General features: G+C 46.7%; 1 pseudogene; it reads left to right on the top strand.

Annotated features, from left to right (window-relative positions):
- LOC131560141 (zinc finger protein 850-like) overlaps positions 1-15,929 on the top strand; it is an 886,257-nt pseudogene that overhangs the window by 835,880 nt on the left and 34,448 nt on the right.

The following is a 15,929-nucleotide window of genomic DNA, read 5'->3' as shown; positions in this document are numbered from 1 at the left end:
GCTGAGGAGATGGGGGGGGGGGTGTGCAGCCAGGAGTCCAGCCGCTTGGAGGAGTTTTTACCCTTCTTGGACAATGAAAACTTCACAGAACATTAACCCTTCCTAGATGAGTGATGAAGGTCTGGATCAGAGAGAGAGAGAGTGAGAGATGTTGGGAAAATGGAGAAGATGGAGTGGCATTTTATGCTGGACTCTTTTGTGTAGCTATGGGCAGAGCCATGTTTCCGTCTGATACAGAGACTGAGTCCAGGGGGAGAAATGTCCCAGAGCCAAAGAAGATTCAGTGTGGGTACCCCTCGGCCCCAGGAGGTATATAAAATATGGGGGGGACAGATGTCCCAAAGGTGAAAGACTGTGCTTTTCTGGAACTGGACAAAGCATCCTTAAAAAGACAACCCTGGAAGCAGCCCTGGTTCTTGTTCGGTGGTGAGAGCACCGGAACAAGGACGGAAAAGGCCACCACAACACACGGAAGGACTCCCTCTCCTCTTGAGGAACTGGAAGTTGAGCATTCTAAAGGGTGGTGCTGGACCCAGAATTGGTGATTTTGGAAGACGTATTGTATTGGGAATTTAGGGGGGAGGAGGAGGAGAGTGTTTTTGTGAGGTTTTCATTTTCCTTGTCTTTTTTCTTTTTTTCTTTTGTGTGTAGTTTAGTTTTTTGTAGTTTAGTTAATAAAGTTTTTTTTTCCTTTTTCCTTAAGCAGGAGCCTGCTTTGCTTGTTTCCAGGTACCACCTCACAGCAGATGCCAGGGAGAGGGAATTTTCATGGGGGCACTGGCATTGTGCCAGTGTCAAACCATGACACCAAGTACACAGGCAGCATCAAGGAAGGCACTGAAGTGAGTCAAGTTTAACCCCAAAGAGCTCTCAGCTCCCTGTGAAAGCTCAGACAAGCAGCAGAGAAAGAATGAATGCTCCTGTAATGGCATCTAACAGCCACAGGGCAAGGGAGAAGTTGGTTTTAGAGAATGAAGAAAAAGCACTAAGTAATAAAAGGTGAGAAAAATCCATCACTCGAACAGGTAAACAAAGGTAAACCACTTGAAGAGACAGATTTAAGATGGAGAGAAAAACCCCACAATTTATAGTGTTCATGACACCCAGAGGCAAAACAAACCCAGGGAATCAGGAAAGAGGTAAGCCTGTGCTCCAAGGAACAGCAGAAATGAAGTGAGAGCTCTGGAGGGACCAAAAGAAAGAGGCACTCTGAAGAAAGGAAAAAATGCCTCCACACAAGGTGCTTTGGTTTTTTTAAATCAAGAGTCTCTTATATGATGTGGTAGAAATACAGAAAAATAAAGGTCAGGAGAAGCATAGTTGATTTGGAACATTCCTGCATAGCAGACAAGATATATTCTTGTGCAAATTATTCCATGCAGCACTCACATATTTAATTACTTCTTTTCCTCTTCCTGGGGAAGCAGAGTTGCTTTATTTACTCCAAGCAATATTTTCTCCCTCCTCCCTGGCTAAGAACAAGCTCCTACCTTGGCAAGGGCTCGCTGGTTTACTTAATGCTCATCACAGCCATGCTAAGGAGAGTGGAGCAGGTTAATTTATCACTTGTTACAATGATTAACTTGTCCAGCTGCCGGGTCCAAGAGCCCCGGAGTGCCTCAGGTTATACAGGATCACAGAAGGAAAAGCTCCATTGCATTAAGCTGCTGCCACACTGGCCCTCTCTGCCTGTCAAATACACTCAGATAGTCTTCCACTGCCCTCTGAAAATCCCCCATAAAATACAAGTGAAAATCCCTCATCACCTGTGAGAAAGCACAGCTGGGTTCTGCTCAGAGCATTTCAAACTATGGGGTGTTTGTGAGCTCCCCTTGCAAGGGCAGCATCTCAGGAAAACCAGAAGTTTCTTTCCATGGACTCACCATACTCAGGACTCTTCCCCTAGACCAGATTGCTCCAAGCCCCATCCAACCTGGCCTTGAACACTTCCAAGGGGGACACAAGCACAGCTTCTCTGGAACCTGTTCTGCTCCACCCAGATCTAAAATCATACCCAAGTTAGCAGCCTCAGACACAGATTTCTATTAAATATCTACATTTTTCTAGGAAAGAAATATGGCAAACCTCGTTTGCATCCAACTTTGCAAAATCAACACAAGCTCTTCAGAAAGGGCTGCCACCCACTTTCCTTATTTTTCCCCATTTGGTGGAACATTTTCATTCTGTTGTTATTTGGAGCAATATTTTAATATATCTGACTGAGCTGCTTAAAATAGTACAGCAAGACACTTGTGTGAGGGGTGGAAAACTGAGCTCTTGCACATCTAGTGTTTCTGTTGTTGGGAGTCTTCAATCCCACCTCTCTGTTGGGATGAAATAGGTGCTACTAATCCAATATCTAAAGTATCATGCATCAAGCTGACACTATTTTAAGACTTTAAAAACCCCAGCCAATTTAAACAAACCTCTGCTCCTTTCCATTTTCTCTGTTCCACAGTTTATCATAGAAGACAGGAGAGAAAGATTGTTTTGGGAACAATGTTTTCAGCACTCTAAAAATAATATAAAAACTGCTCTGCCACACTCTCAGCTGTTCCAGCCCCAAAAAGCACAGGCTGTCTTTGCTCTCAGAGTCACAATTGTGGTGGGATTTCTACCACACCAGAGGACAATCAACTTTTTGTTTTCTCCTGGAAATAACTACAGCACTTCTGGGTAGCGAGGCAAACATGAGCCTCTTTCAATGGCCCTTGAAACTGGCCATGTGAAATGAGGGACACAAAGCCAAAGGCCAGCTGAACCTGTGATCTCTGAATGTCTTCACAATCTTCCCAGGAAGATGAATGGCAATCACTGTTCTGCCAGGGAAACTGCATCTGCTGGGAATGGGGTGTAGAAAATGTGCTTTCTGCTCCTCTCAGAGCCAAAATTCCTACACATTTCTTGTAAGTCCCTCTTAGAAAAGGACCATGTTCAGCTGAGTGACAGTGAAGCAAAATGGCAATCCAGGGATAAATGTTCCTGTGCACAACATCCTCCATTCACATGGATGCTTCCTCACTGGCACACAGGAGCAAGGAAGGAACAAAAACGCATCATTGTGCATCAAGTCAGATGTGTTGAGGGATGAACAGATCTTACAGGCATATGGAAACCTCCCCTGAAAACCCAGTCCAGGGAGAGCCTGAGCTGTTTTGTGGTTCTAGGCATGAAGATGCTCAGGATCTTCCACAGATGCTCAGGATTGTGCCTGGATCTTGCTCTGGAAATGCCAGTGGCTCAGCTGAGAGCTGTGGGGATGATTTACACTGCACTGAGAGGGGCCACAGGCCTGCAAGGGTCTTTTATCAGGAGCAAACAGCAGACTGGAGGGTGGGGAATGCTGATCTGAACCACTGCTCATCCTTCACCTTAATGTGGAGCTGCCCCCAAAGTTGCCATCTATCACTTTTTATTTTTCTCCTGTTGGGTATATTTTGGAGCAGCTGTTTTATGTGGCCTTTTATGGTGATCCTGTGGGAAGCAGCCATTTGCCTGCTGTGATATCCTCACAACTAACACTAACTCCTCATTCCCTTTGGTTTTATTTGGGATTTTTATTTGTTTGGTTGGTTTGCATGGGTTTGTTTATTTGGGTTTTTGTCTGTTTTGGTCTGAGCTTTTTATTTGCTTTTTTATAAATGACTGGTTAATTTGGCATAGTCAAACTCAAGAAAATGTAAACCAGGCTTGACTTTCCAGAAATTACTTTTGTCTGGGTTTAGCTGCATCCCTAGACTCAGGATCACCAGTATATTTGCAGGTTTTGCTCTGCATCATCAGCCTGCCCAGACTCTGCTTGGTGTTTCACAAATGGAGAAGACAGTGGACATTGTGCCAAGCTTGGTGTTTCACAAATGGAGAAGACAGTGGACATTGTGCCAAGCTTCCTTTCAAACAGAAAAACCGTCAGCATGACAGAAAAGAAGAAAAAAATAAAATTCACCAGTTAGAACAAGTGTTCCACCATCTTTCCCTCCACTGTTATTAATTTTGTACATTTAGAGGCAAATCTGTGTCTAAAACTTCCATCTCTCAGTTCCTGATGCTATTTGCTACCCTTCAGCGTTGACATCCCCTGATCTGACTGACTGCTGTCCAAGTGGCACTGGGGATGCTCAGCCTGAAAAGAGGAGACACTGGGAGGCCCCACTGTGGCTGTGCAGGACTGGGAGGGTCCCACAGGAAAGAAGGGGACAGAGTGTTCAACAGGGCCTGTGGTGACAGGACAAGGGGGATGGCTTTCAACTGCCGATTGATTGAAGCTGGATCTAAGGAAGCTGCTGTTTTACAATGAGGACAGTGAGGCACTGGCCCAGGCTGGGCACAGAGGCTGTGCATGCCCCATCCTTGGGAACAGGGCTCTCCCAAGGTCTGGGGGAAGATTGCTCAGCTTGGAACAAGATGATCTTCAGGGTCTGTTTCAAGCCCAACCATTCAGGGATCCCCAGCGACCACTTCTGTTGACCCTGGAATCTTGGGATCTGTGTGATGTCACATCCCACGTTCCAACTGGAACTGCCACCACCCAGCACAGAGCACAACTCAACCACTGGCCCTTGTGTCAGCCTACCGTTTGGTGCGCTCCTGCTCACCCTCATCACCGTTCTTGCCGCCCTTCTTGTCACCTGCCCTCTGCTACTCCCATCAGTGCTGAGAGCTCCCTAGTGCCTGGATTTTGTCACCCCTCACTTCAGGATGCTCACGTTTATCCTTTGTCTCATTTGTCAACTGAGGGAGGTATGGTGCCATTCCATGGAGGTGGACACCTCCAGCTGCCTGAGTGGGCTGCAGCTCTGTGGGGATGGTGTGGGACAGGGACCCCACTCTGAGGTTTTGCCACCTCTGCAGGCTGTCATGGACAGAGAGGAAGAGATGGAGGTGGATGTCCAGACTCCTACAGTGGAGGACATGGAAATGGAGGAAGAAGAGACTGAAGAGGAAGAGATGGAGGTGGATATGGATACGGAAGAAGAGATGGAGGTAGATGTGGAAGAGGAAATGGAAGTGGATGTTTATGAGGAAGAGGAGGAGATGGAAGTGGAAATGGAAGAATACATTGAGGACATGGACATTGATATAAAAGACAAGGAAGAGGAGATGATTTTGGGATGAAGACCAATGCCAGCAGCAGGACAGGCACGTGATCCCCACAGGCAGAGTGGGTCCCCTGCTGCCAGACTGGAGCTAGGCTGGTCCCTGTGCAGAGACATGGCACCTCATGAACTGGAGTCTGGTGGCCACACACCGCCTGTCCTGTGCTCACTTTGGGCCACTCAAGCTCCATCCCACAGCCAGCCAGGCTCAGCTCTGGTAGCAGAGTCCTGCTTTGCCCACATGTGCCAACCTGGGGACCCATGGAAGAGCCCTCTGTGCCTGACTGCAGTGACCATGGCACCTGCTTTTCTTCCAGCACTGATGAACATTCCGGACAGAGATGCCACACTTTTGTACATATGTTCTACATTTTTTTGTCTTTAGGAATAGGATTTAGGACTTAAGACTTTTAGAATTTTTTATCTTCTACAAATGCATTTCATATATTTTAGCTAGATAGGTTCTTATGTATATACGTTCTACGGATTGTTGTTGTTACAAATGTTCTTACATTGTTAAAGTGTTTTGTATTGTTGTTGATGTTCTTCTGTAATAAATAAATTTTTTTTTCACACCCCTGTTCTCTTACCATTTGCATTGGGCACAGGCAGCATTTGCAAAGTTGTGGTTTCCGCTTGCTCCAGGTTCTCAGGGCTGGAGGTCCCTGGGGGAGCTGGCACAGCCACCCCAGGAGTGGGGGCACCTGTGCACAGAGGGGTCCCACTGACAGAGGTCACCCCCTCCCTGCAGTTTCTCTGGACACACCTGGTAGCTGCAGGGGCAAATCCCAGCGTGCCCTGTCCCATGGGATCCCATGTTGCAGCAGGGCTGAGCCCGCCTGCTCCTGCAGAGCCTCAGCCATGGCTCTGCCCTTGGGAGCCCAGGGCTAAGGAGGGTGCGCTGGGCTGTGGGGAACCCCTGTTCCTGAGCACCCTGAGGGGCTGGACCAGCCTGGAGGGAGCCCCAGCCCTACATGGACCAAGATTTCCCTTGGAAACCCCGTCTGTGCCCAGACTCTGGTACAAGCACAACAGGAATCGATCCTCCTAGTTAAAGGTGTTAATTGGCACAAATTTATCCCTTGGACTTTCTAGTACAGTAAATGTCAGCACTTGTAATCCCTGTTCTGCACTCCCTGGTCAGGCACCAAAACATCTGAACCTGACAGAACATCTTTAACTAGCACCAACCTGCAGAGAGCTATGGGGGAGAACCTATCCCCAACACCCAGAGAAACACTTGACATTGATAGTCTAGGGTAGAGCTGAAACTAAAGCATTTTAATGCCAAGAGAGAGGATTTTTTTATTGAACAATAATGAAAGCTTTTGGTCTCCTCACCTGCCACAAATGTGTATTGCCAAGGTTTGCTTCTGGGTTATGACTGATTTTTATTAATCTGTTCAGAACTCTGCTGCTGTTCCTGGCTAAGGTGCAGAGATGATATTTCAGAGCCAGATGAGCTCAGCACAGCTTGTGCAATACACAGTTTCCACACCCAGACATTCAGGCCATGCAAACTGATACTTTTTCATCTCTGCGCAAAGATGAGTGTTAGGACATAACTGACGTACCACACACTTCTCAGAGCTGTCCCTTTCATCCAGGTCTCCCCAGTCACTTCACAGACTTCACTCCAAGCAGTTTATCTCTGATAGAGTTCAGTGGCACATGGGATTTAATCCTGGTTTTAATTCATCTTCTCCTCAGCTGTCTCCAGACACAATGTGTGGGCACTGTCTGACAGCCGCAGCATTAACGTGTCACCTCCCTGACACTGAGGTTCATGTCACAACTTTTCATCAAAAACAGCAAATAAATGATTCCCACTGTGTCCCACACAGCTCCATGGGGAGTTTGTGTGGCTGCAGTTCCAGCACCAGCCCTGGTGCACAGGAATTTCAGGAGGAGATACAGAAGGAATCAGCCATTCACAGAGAAAAACATCAGTTTGCATGGCCCAGACCCCCTCAACACTCCAGACTCTGGTGACGCAGACTCTGCATTTACACTTTGGCCTCTGTGCCTTCCTTTTCTACTCACTAAACTCTTCCCAGTTTCCCTCATGCTCAGGTTCCCAAGATAATTACAAGCAGCATTAGGAGCAGAGATAGATGAGGGGAACTGTCCCAAGGCTTGATAAAATTTATCTTTTCAGAGAATTCCAGCCAAGGAGAGAGGAAAAGCCTGCGTGAAAGAGGTGTGAAATCAAAGTAGTAATCAAATTTAAGTATAATGAGAGAAGCTGAAGAGGTTTTCAATGTTCAGAACAAGATTAGCAGCTCCAGGCACAGGACGGATGGGACAATTTCCCTGCTGTAACAACTCTGTGATGCAAATTGCATCTCAAACCATTCTCCCCAGCTCTGGGACCTGTTCAGCCACAAACGTGGTGCTGAATTTTTTAAAGCAAAGTGGAAGTTGGTCAGGGAGGTGGTTTGCAAATAAAAACCACAGAGGACAGATGGGAAGCACCAGCTGGAGCAGAGAGGGGCAGAGTCTGGCCCTGAGGTGCAGCACAGCCTGAAACTCTAACAAATTAAAGAACTTACCACTTGTTTCTTTTTCCCCCAGGAGCTACAGAAGCTGCTTTGTGGAATCCCTGCCTCCTTCACACCGCATCAGCCTGCAGGAGAGCCCAAGGATGAAGATTACAGCCCCTTCAGCTGCTGCTTCCATCTCCTGACTCAAATTTCACCAAAATCTGTCCCCACTGGGCCTTCCCAAAGCCTCAGATTCACTTGGTCTGTGCAGGACTTCAGTTCTGAGGAGCATGAAGGGAGATAAAGGCACTTGCAGACACCAGAGAAGCAATTGCTGCCTGAGGTGCATTTCACTGCCCAGGTTAGTGCCTCTAAAACCATCAAAATCAGCCCCTTTGACAGCACCAAGCCAACAGCAGGACATTGGGGCCTGCACATGGTTGGAAATGCCTTTTTTTAATATTCCTCTCCCCGTCTCTCATTTCATGGTGCCATTGCAGGAGTTAATCCCATCATTCAGCAGCAAGTCTTGGCAATCAGCTTCAGATGGATTTTTAGTGCTGAGCAAATAAGAGGCAATTTTACTTTGTCTCCAATGAATGAAATTTCACCTAAATCAAACTCTGTGTTCTGAGGCTGGCCAGGCACTAACCACTGCCAGGTCCCCAACCTGGATGTCTGTGGTGGTTTGACCAGGAAGAAGTGGGAATTCTGGGATGCTGTGGTCAAACCAATGGGTGGTTGGATTTTGATATTGGTACCTGGTGTAGCCGGTGGGTTTTGGACACACCTCTGAGAACACACAGGGATTAAAAGCAGAGCTTTGGCCCTGGGGGGCTCTCTTGGGACTTCGAGGGACGGAGGTTGGATCTCCCTTCCCCGTGTCCAGCCGCCGCTGCTGCGTGGGAGAGGGGCAGCCATGTGGTAGGCCTGGGCCTGGACAGAGATGGAAGGTGAGGAGGCCCTGGAGGATGGAGGGGTGGAGGAGCCCCAAGAGACATCAGGGAGCCCTTCCCCCCCCAGGAGAGAGAGAGAGGAGAGCCGGCAAAGACGAATATGATAGCAGCCGGCCCAGGAGGAGAAAGGGGGGGGAATGCAGCAAGGGAGGAGGTGCCCGCCCGGAGCAGCAGCAAGTGTGGGAGTGCCGGAGTTCTGGGACAGACTGAAATTTTTAACCCCTTTCTTTCATGATTGGGAGCTTGCAAAAAGGCTGATCCTCCTCGGAGCTGAATAAGACGGGAGATAAGAGATGAGATGAGACAAGGACCTGGCCCAAAGGACGTGGAGAAGGCTTGCTGAGTGCAGAGAGAGAGGATTGGAGTGGCCTTTTGGCTGGACTTTTCTTGTGTAGCCATAGACTGAACCAGTTTTATTCCTGTGACACAGAGACTGCATTTAGGGGGAGGCCGTGCCTCAGAACCAGGAGGGTTCAGTGTGGGGACCCCTCAGCCCCAGGGGGTTGGATAAAAATGGGGGGGAACAGATGTCCCAAAGCAGAGGCTGTGCCTTTTTGGAGTGAGACAAGGCATCCTTAAAAGACAAGCCTAAAAGCAGCTCTGGTCCATGCCAGTGGTGAGAGCACTGAGCATGGAAGGAAGATGTCACAAGCGGCAAAAGGACTTTCCGGGCGGTGCTGAGTGACAGGGAAGCACATGAGTTTCAGCGTGTTTCCAGGGGAAGCCTAAGGTGCAAGAAAGACTCCTCTCCTCTTCATGGACTGAAGTTTGAATATCCAAAAGGGTGGTGCCAGACTGGGCAATTGGTGAATTTGGGGGGAATGTATCGGATTGGGAAATTTTGGTGGTGGGGAGGAGGAAAGTGTTTTTTGTAAGGTTTTCAATTTTTTTCTCTTATAGTTTTTTTCCTTCTTTCTTTTCTTGTACTTTAGGTAATAAAGTTTTCTTTATGTTTAAGCTGGAGCCTGCTTTGCTTATTCCTGGTCACATCTCACAGCAGACAACAGGGAGAAGGTATACTCATCGGGCCTCTGGCTCTGCCAGGCCCAAACCATGACAATGTCAAACTGCTCTAATATTGAAAAGTTAAATTTATTTTACTTTGTATACAAGATTATTCTCTCTCAAAATAATTTGAATCCATATAATTGCATTTCCAAGCACTAAACTCAGACCAGCCACAACGAGCACAAGAGAAAAGAAAAGAAATAGAGATTTCTAAGGAGATGGAAATTGAATGCTGAGTTTTTTCCCATTATAGAAAGTTTCATAAATTATCACCTGCCAGCTCCTTGCCTTCACTTGTGTGGCCACCACTGAATACACTCACAGATAAGAAAATGTTTGTCCTACTGAAAAGTGAGACTAGAAGTAGAAAAAGGCTCAGATATCTGAATTAAAAGACAGCATAATGAAAAGAGCTGCCTTATAATAGCAAGATATGATGGACAGCAGGAATGGCTGAAGCCAGCAGAGATAAGTCCATGAACTATTCATGCTACAAAGATTTCTGACAAAACCCCCAATAACCCAAATACAACGTTTTGTCTGGCAGAGCTGATAGGAACCCTGTGCATTTAATTCAGTCATTGGCAGCAAATAGAGATCAGCTTGAAGCTTCTTTGGTCCACTACTACTTTTTTTTTTTCACCCAAAAAATGGAATTACATCTACTCTTTGGGAAGAAATTACTGCTTTGAGTGGTTCAATGCAAAGAGTTTCTTCCCATACCCACTCATAATCAGTCACCAAGAGAAATATTTTCTAAAAAGATATCTTCAAAATTTTGGAGTGACTTTCAACATAAATAACTGGGTTATTTTGCTCAGAATGATAAGGGAATTGAATTGGGCTCCCTCATCTTAAAAAGAAGTGTTTCTTCCTGGTTCTTCACAAAGAGGAACAAAACACTTTGTTGCAGCAGACTGAAGGGAGGAAGAGGTTTCTTTCCCCCTGAGCTGCATAATAGGACACAATTTTGTTGCCAAGAGGCAACAAAACCCAGCCGATTTCCAGTTCTTTTAGTGTAAGGGAAAAGCTCTGAGGATCACAGCTGTGGGAGACACAGAGTGGCAGGAGAAGGGGATCTGCTGGGGGGTTTTGGGGTGGGGGACAGATTAAAGAAATACTCAGACGAAACCTGTGAGAGGTCAAGACTCCATCCCTCAGAGGAGAAACTCGATTTGACCCAAATGCCATTCAAATCCAACCAACACTGAGGCATTTCCCCAAGCTCCGCTGAGCCATCAGGTACAACCCAAATCACTCTGTGGGACCAGGGCAGCAGATCCCAGGCATGGGACAGGGATGCTCCCCTGGGAAGTCACCTCCATTGCCCATGGGACTCACAAAATCTGCTTCTAAAGATCCCAACATCCAAAAAACTCCACATTAAAAGCCTTTAATTTGGGGTTTCACTTCTCCACCTGTCTGCTGTCACTAGGCAGCTGCTCCTCTTCAACACCCTTCTGATGAGTATTAAGTTTTCTCCTGATTCCCAGCCTAAACGGGAAGTTATTTCCATTTATTCTTCTGCAAGTACTGGGAGTTTGTACCTGCTTTGCTCTTTCTCTCCTGGTGTGCACATAAAATGCCAAAGCCAAGAGCATTTCCTTGTTTAAATCATGTCATTTGTCCTTATTATTTCTTTCCCATAAAATTGCATGGATTTGGTGCTGGCTCAACACTCAGAATATTGACAGCACAAAGTCCAGTTCTTACACTGACCTCTCCAAGTTTTGGGCCAAGCCTGCAAAGAAGGAAATACAGCAAAGAAATTCCAAACATGGGCCCTAATAAAGGTAATAAAATGCCACCTGTGTTTGCTGTTTGTGTAAGTGCTGCTTATTAAATCATTACAAACAATTAAAGCAGCAGAGGGGAGGAAGACAACGCTATCATTTCCGTCTCCCCAGCCCTCTGCCACTGGCAGGAATTTCATAAAGCACAAATCTCCCAGCAGAAATCCCTCAGCAATTGGTTTGCTGCTCGTGAACACAGCAGGCACACACCCTGGTTTTCCTGACCAGAAAAGGAGAATTTGTCTCAATGTTTTTCCCTCGATGTTTTGTGATGTCAAATCCCCCTCCCTGCCTTGAAGTGACATGTTTCTGTAGGGTGACAGACCTCTGGAGAGGCACAGAGAGCTTTGTGTCAGTGTAAGGGATCCCCACAAGGGCAGATCCCTAATTCAGGTTCCATCTCTGCTTACATGCAGCTCCTAGCAGAAAATTCATTGCATTTCCCAGAACAGGTAATTTCAAGCACAGAGCTGTTCTGCCTTCCACAAAAGCAGCGTGCCAGGGATTGCTTTGGAGACCAGCATCAGGAAACATAGCAACACCTAACAGCCAGGACCATCCAAACCCACTTGTCAGCTTACCCCCACATCTCCTGGACTCACCTGAATGCCCAGGAGGGTCTGAAGAGCCAACTGTTTTCTAAGAAATGGTTGTGCAATCAAAAGGTAAATGACAGGGACAACCAGCCCCACACAGGTGCCCCAGGCAGGAGAAAGAGCAGGAGGGATCCATCCCTTACTGACAGAGGTGCAGCTCAAGTGATGCTCTCTCACTGTTTGGGTTGTTTTTGTGACTTTTACATTAAAAACACATCCTCTCAGGAGACAGTCTCATCTAAATCTTCTACCTCTTTAGCTTTGTACACTCAGCCCATTACATTGAAAGATTTTACCTTAATTTCTTCTCCAGGAAAGAAGTAATTGATCTTTTATTTGTGGCACTTTAAATTGGCATGTTGACTACAAAAATCCACTGCTCATCACATCAAAAGTTGATCCAATAGTGCCAATTACTCCAGTAATGGAGATCTTTAGAGGGCTGGGTGGAAAGGAACAGGATCAAAATGGATGGCTCTTCTCAGAGGAAGAAGCAGAATCAGGGAAGACAGCACAGCTTTAAATTAGGATATCTGCTGTGCATGGCAAGACAAAACACAGCCCATTCCTCATCCTGGCTCTGGATGTGATTCAACCCACTCATCCCCAGCTCTGGAGGTGTGGTGGAGTCTGATCCTCATTCCCCTGGCAAATGACAGAGATGAGCTGATCTCAGCCTGGAATCCCTGAGGGTTGACAGCAAGGACTCCTACCAGATGTAACTCGTGTTTGCAACAAGCACAGCATCCACTGGCAGGGAATGATTTGCTCTTCATCCTTCCCACTCTCCAGGTATTTCTCTAGGAAAATCCTCTCTCTAGTGGGGACAAAGCAGTAGATATGGAAGGTTCTGTGTGCCCCAAAAAGCCACCAGCCTGTCACCCCACAGCTCTGCCACTCACAGCCACCAGCTCTGCACAGAGCAGGCAGCAAACTGGTGACTACTGGCACTGCCTGTGGTCTGAACTGGGAACTGTGGATCACCATCAAGTTGCAAGTGTTTTCTAGTGGGAAGTATTTTACCCAGTTCCATACAGATTCTGGTTCTGGGTCAGTCCCACAGCAGCTTTGGGGAGTGTTTAGGTCAACAGGATCTCCCCAGGCTGCAGCTGGAGCTTGAGGCCTCCTTCCAAACTACAGCACAGTAAACAAGATATACTAAGGTCACAATGAAAAATCCTCTGCTGAGCCTCCTTTAGTGTCTCTCAACTCCTAATTCTGATTGTAAAATGCTATTTAGGAAGATCAGACTGATCAAAATCAGGACACCTTTGTGGATTTTTGTAAAAATGTGTTTTGAAGCTTTAAGATGAGACATTTTCACTGAAGTCGTTAATCGTCTTACAAGTTTTTCAGCATCCTGTTGTTTTGACTTTCCACTCTTATCTCCTGCCAACTTTTACCTGCCCAGAGCCAATTGTTTTGCTGACAGCTGCCATGCCCATGTGCCATTTTCTGAGCATCACCTGCATGAAGCCTCAGGGACTCACTTAGGAAAACTCACTCCTTCATATTCTTTGCAGAACCAGGAAAGATCTTGCTTGGAAGATCTCTTGCCCAAGAGAAGAAAGAGTTTTTTATTCAAGCCTACTCTATGTGCCATCACTGATGTATTTTTGACTCAGAGAAATCCGTTTATTTTCTGTTCTTAAATCAGGAGTGAGCAGCTCCATGAGCAGTACCACAGCAGAGGAAACACAAACAGGCTGTTACTCAAACACCATCTCTGAAGGGATTGTGCTCTGCTTTTCAGATGAGATTAAGAGCTCAATTACAGTAGAGAAAAAGGCTTTCATTAAATCACACATAGAACATAATAAGGACAAATTACAAAGCTCTTCAGAAGCAAATCTGTGTCAGACTGCTGGGTAAGGAGGCCCTTTAGGGGAGGCCTTCAGAGGTTTCTCCTGCCCTTCTGAAGAAATGAGTCCTGCACACCTCATCTCACCATGTTTTTGAGGAAAGCTCACAACCAGAATCCTATGGGGCATCCAGTGTGCAAATCCCATGGACAGAAATATCCACTGGCCTCTGGATTTTCAGATGTGAACCTGGAGGTGAGGGACTGGATGCTTTTCCCTCCCCAGAAACCCAAGGCACTGCATGGCAGAGCTCAAAGTGGCCAGCAAAGGGTTACCCAGAATCCTGCACCTGGGAAAGGGGAAGTCCAGGTTCAGTCACAGAGTCGTCACCACTTGATTTTGTTCCCTTGTTATTTTGCTCTCCTGGAATCTATTATGGTTAATTAAAGGCAGTTAGCTAATTGGATGGTAAGCAGGTGCTGGTTAAAAAAAACCAAACCACCGTTCCCCTTTGAAATGCCACACAGGAGATTAATTGAAATTCCCTTTGAAAAGATATCCCCAAACCTCCTAATCTGTTGATGAAAACAGTCAAGGAAAAGTCAAAGAGAAAAGAACAAACAATGTTTTTCAGGAGGCTTCACAACTCAGGCAACTGCACACCCCATCAAGCATTAGAATTGAGGAGTTTCATTGCCACACCAGGAAACCTTTCAAAGTCTCAAAATCTTTCACTGAACAGCAGTGCCAGAATGCCCCAAAGCTGAATAACAATCCCATGAAGGCATAATATTTCCACCAAGACCAGGATGAGATGAGTAGGAGAGGATGACTGGGGCTCTTCAAAAGCCAGACCTCAGAGCTGAGACAGGATTTAATCCTGATATCCCTCTGGTTATCCAGAAAAGGATCAAGACATGTGAGGGAGCTCAGAAAGCCAGAGTGCTCAGAAAAGCAGCATGTACAGAAGGAAGAAGAGAAAATACAGCTGGATACTTCCTAGTGCTCTTCTTTGGACTGACCTGGTGCAGTGAGTCACAGAAAACTTGCTCTAAACATGGGTGGCAGAACTGAAAATGCTCACTGGCAAGTGTGGAGAAATGGCTACATGACAGAGGTCACACAGACATTTGCTTGTTAGCTGACCAGGAGCTGAGAAAGTACCGAACACAGCTAGTTTGAGTTTTGCACCTGCAAGATAGCATGTTCTTGGGCCTAGCTGGGTATGATAACAAGTAGACAGAGAGACGTGAAAAACAGGGAATGTAGGCCCAAAAGAATGAGGAAGAGTTGATGGTATAGTTTAACCAATAGATCGCTTGGCTTACAGAATATTCATAAGCTTATTATTTGCTCTATAAGTGTCTGATGCTCTCTTCAATAAACGGAACTTGCTTATCACTCATATTGAGTGTCTGAGTCTCCCCTCACCAACAAATGGCTCATCCCCAACAAAGGCCTCGTTCTGCAACAAATGGCTGCCCGAACAGGGACCTAAAGGAAGTTTGAACTTGAGAGCCATTCTGCAACAGCTTGGAGCGTGGGAAGAGCTTCAGACAGAGCTCCGACCTGATCAGCCACCAGATGATCCACACCAGGGAATGGCCCTACAAGTGTGGGGAATGTGGGAAGGGCTTCAGCTGCAGCTCTGCCCTCGTCACCCACCAACGCATCCACACTGGGGAGAGGCCTTATGAGTGTCCCCAGTGTCAGAAGAGGTTTCAGACCAGCTCCAATCTCCTCCTGCACCAGCGCATTCACACAGAGCAGAGGCCTTTCTGCTGTCCTGACTGTGGGAAGGGCTTCAAGCACAACTTGACCCTCATCAGGCACCGGCGCATCCACATCGGGGAGAGGTCCTACGAGTGTCCCCAGTGTGGGAAGAGCTTCTCACAGCGCTCGTTCTTTACCTGACACCAAAAGAGTCATCGGTAAGGGCAGCCCTGTGAGTGCCCCAACTGCAGGAGAAGCTTCATGCACTGCTCCAGCTCCATCCCCCATGGGAGGACCCATGTTGGTCAGAGCTCTGGCGATCCACATTCCCTGTGATCCATGTTGGGAAGACACTGGGCTGGTTATTCTTTTGTTTTGGCCCTAATTTTTGGATTCATCTTCATCCCTTTAAAACAGAGAAAATTGGGGTAAAAATCAATAAATTCATCAAGGGCATCTAAAACCTCACTTTTTACTTGTGT

Source organism: Ammospiza caudacuta, chromosome 7 (genome assembly GCF_027887145.1).
Source record: "Ammospiza caudacuta isolate bAmmCau1 chromosome 7, bAmmCau1.pri, whole genome shotgun sequence".
In the NCBI taxonomy this organism is placed as follows: domain Eukaryota; kingdom Metazoa; phylum Chordata; class Aves; order Passeriformes; family Passerellidae; genus Ammospiza; species Ammospiza caudacuta.
This window is presented reverse-complemented; position numbering and strand designations above follow the sequence as displayed.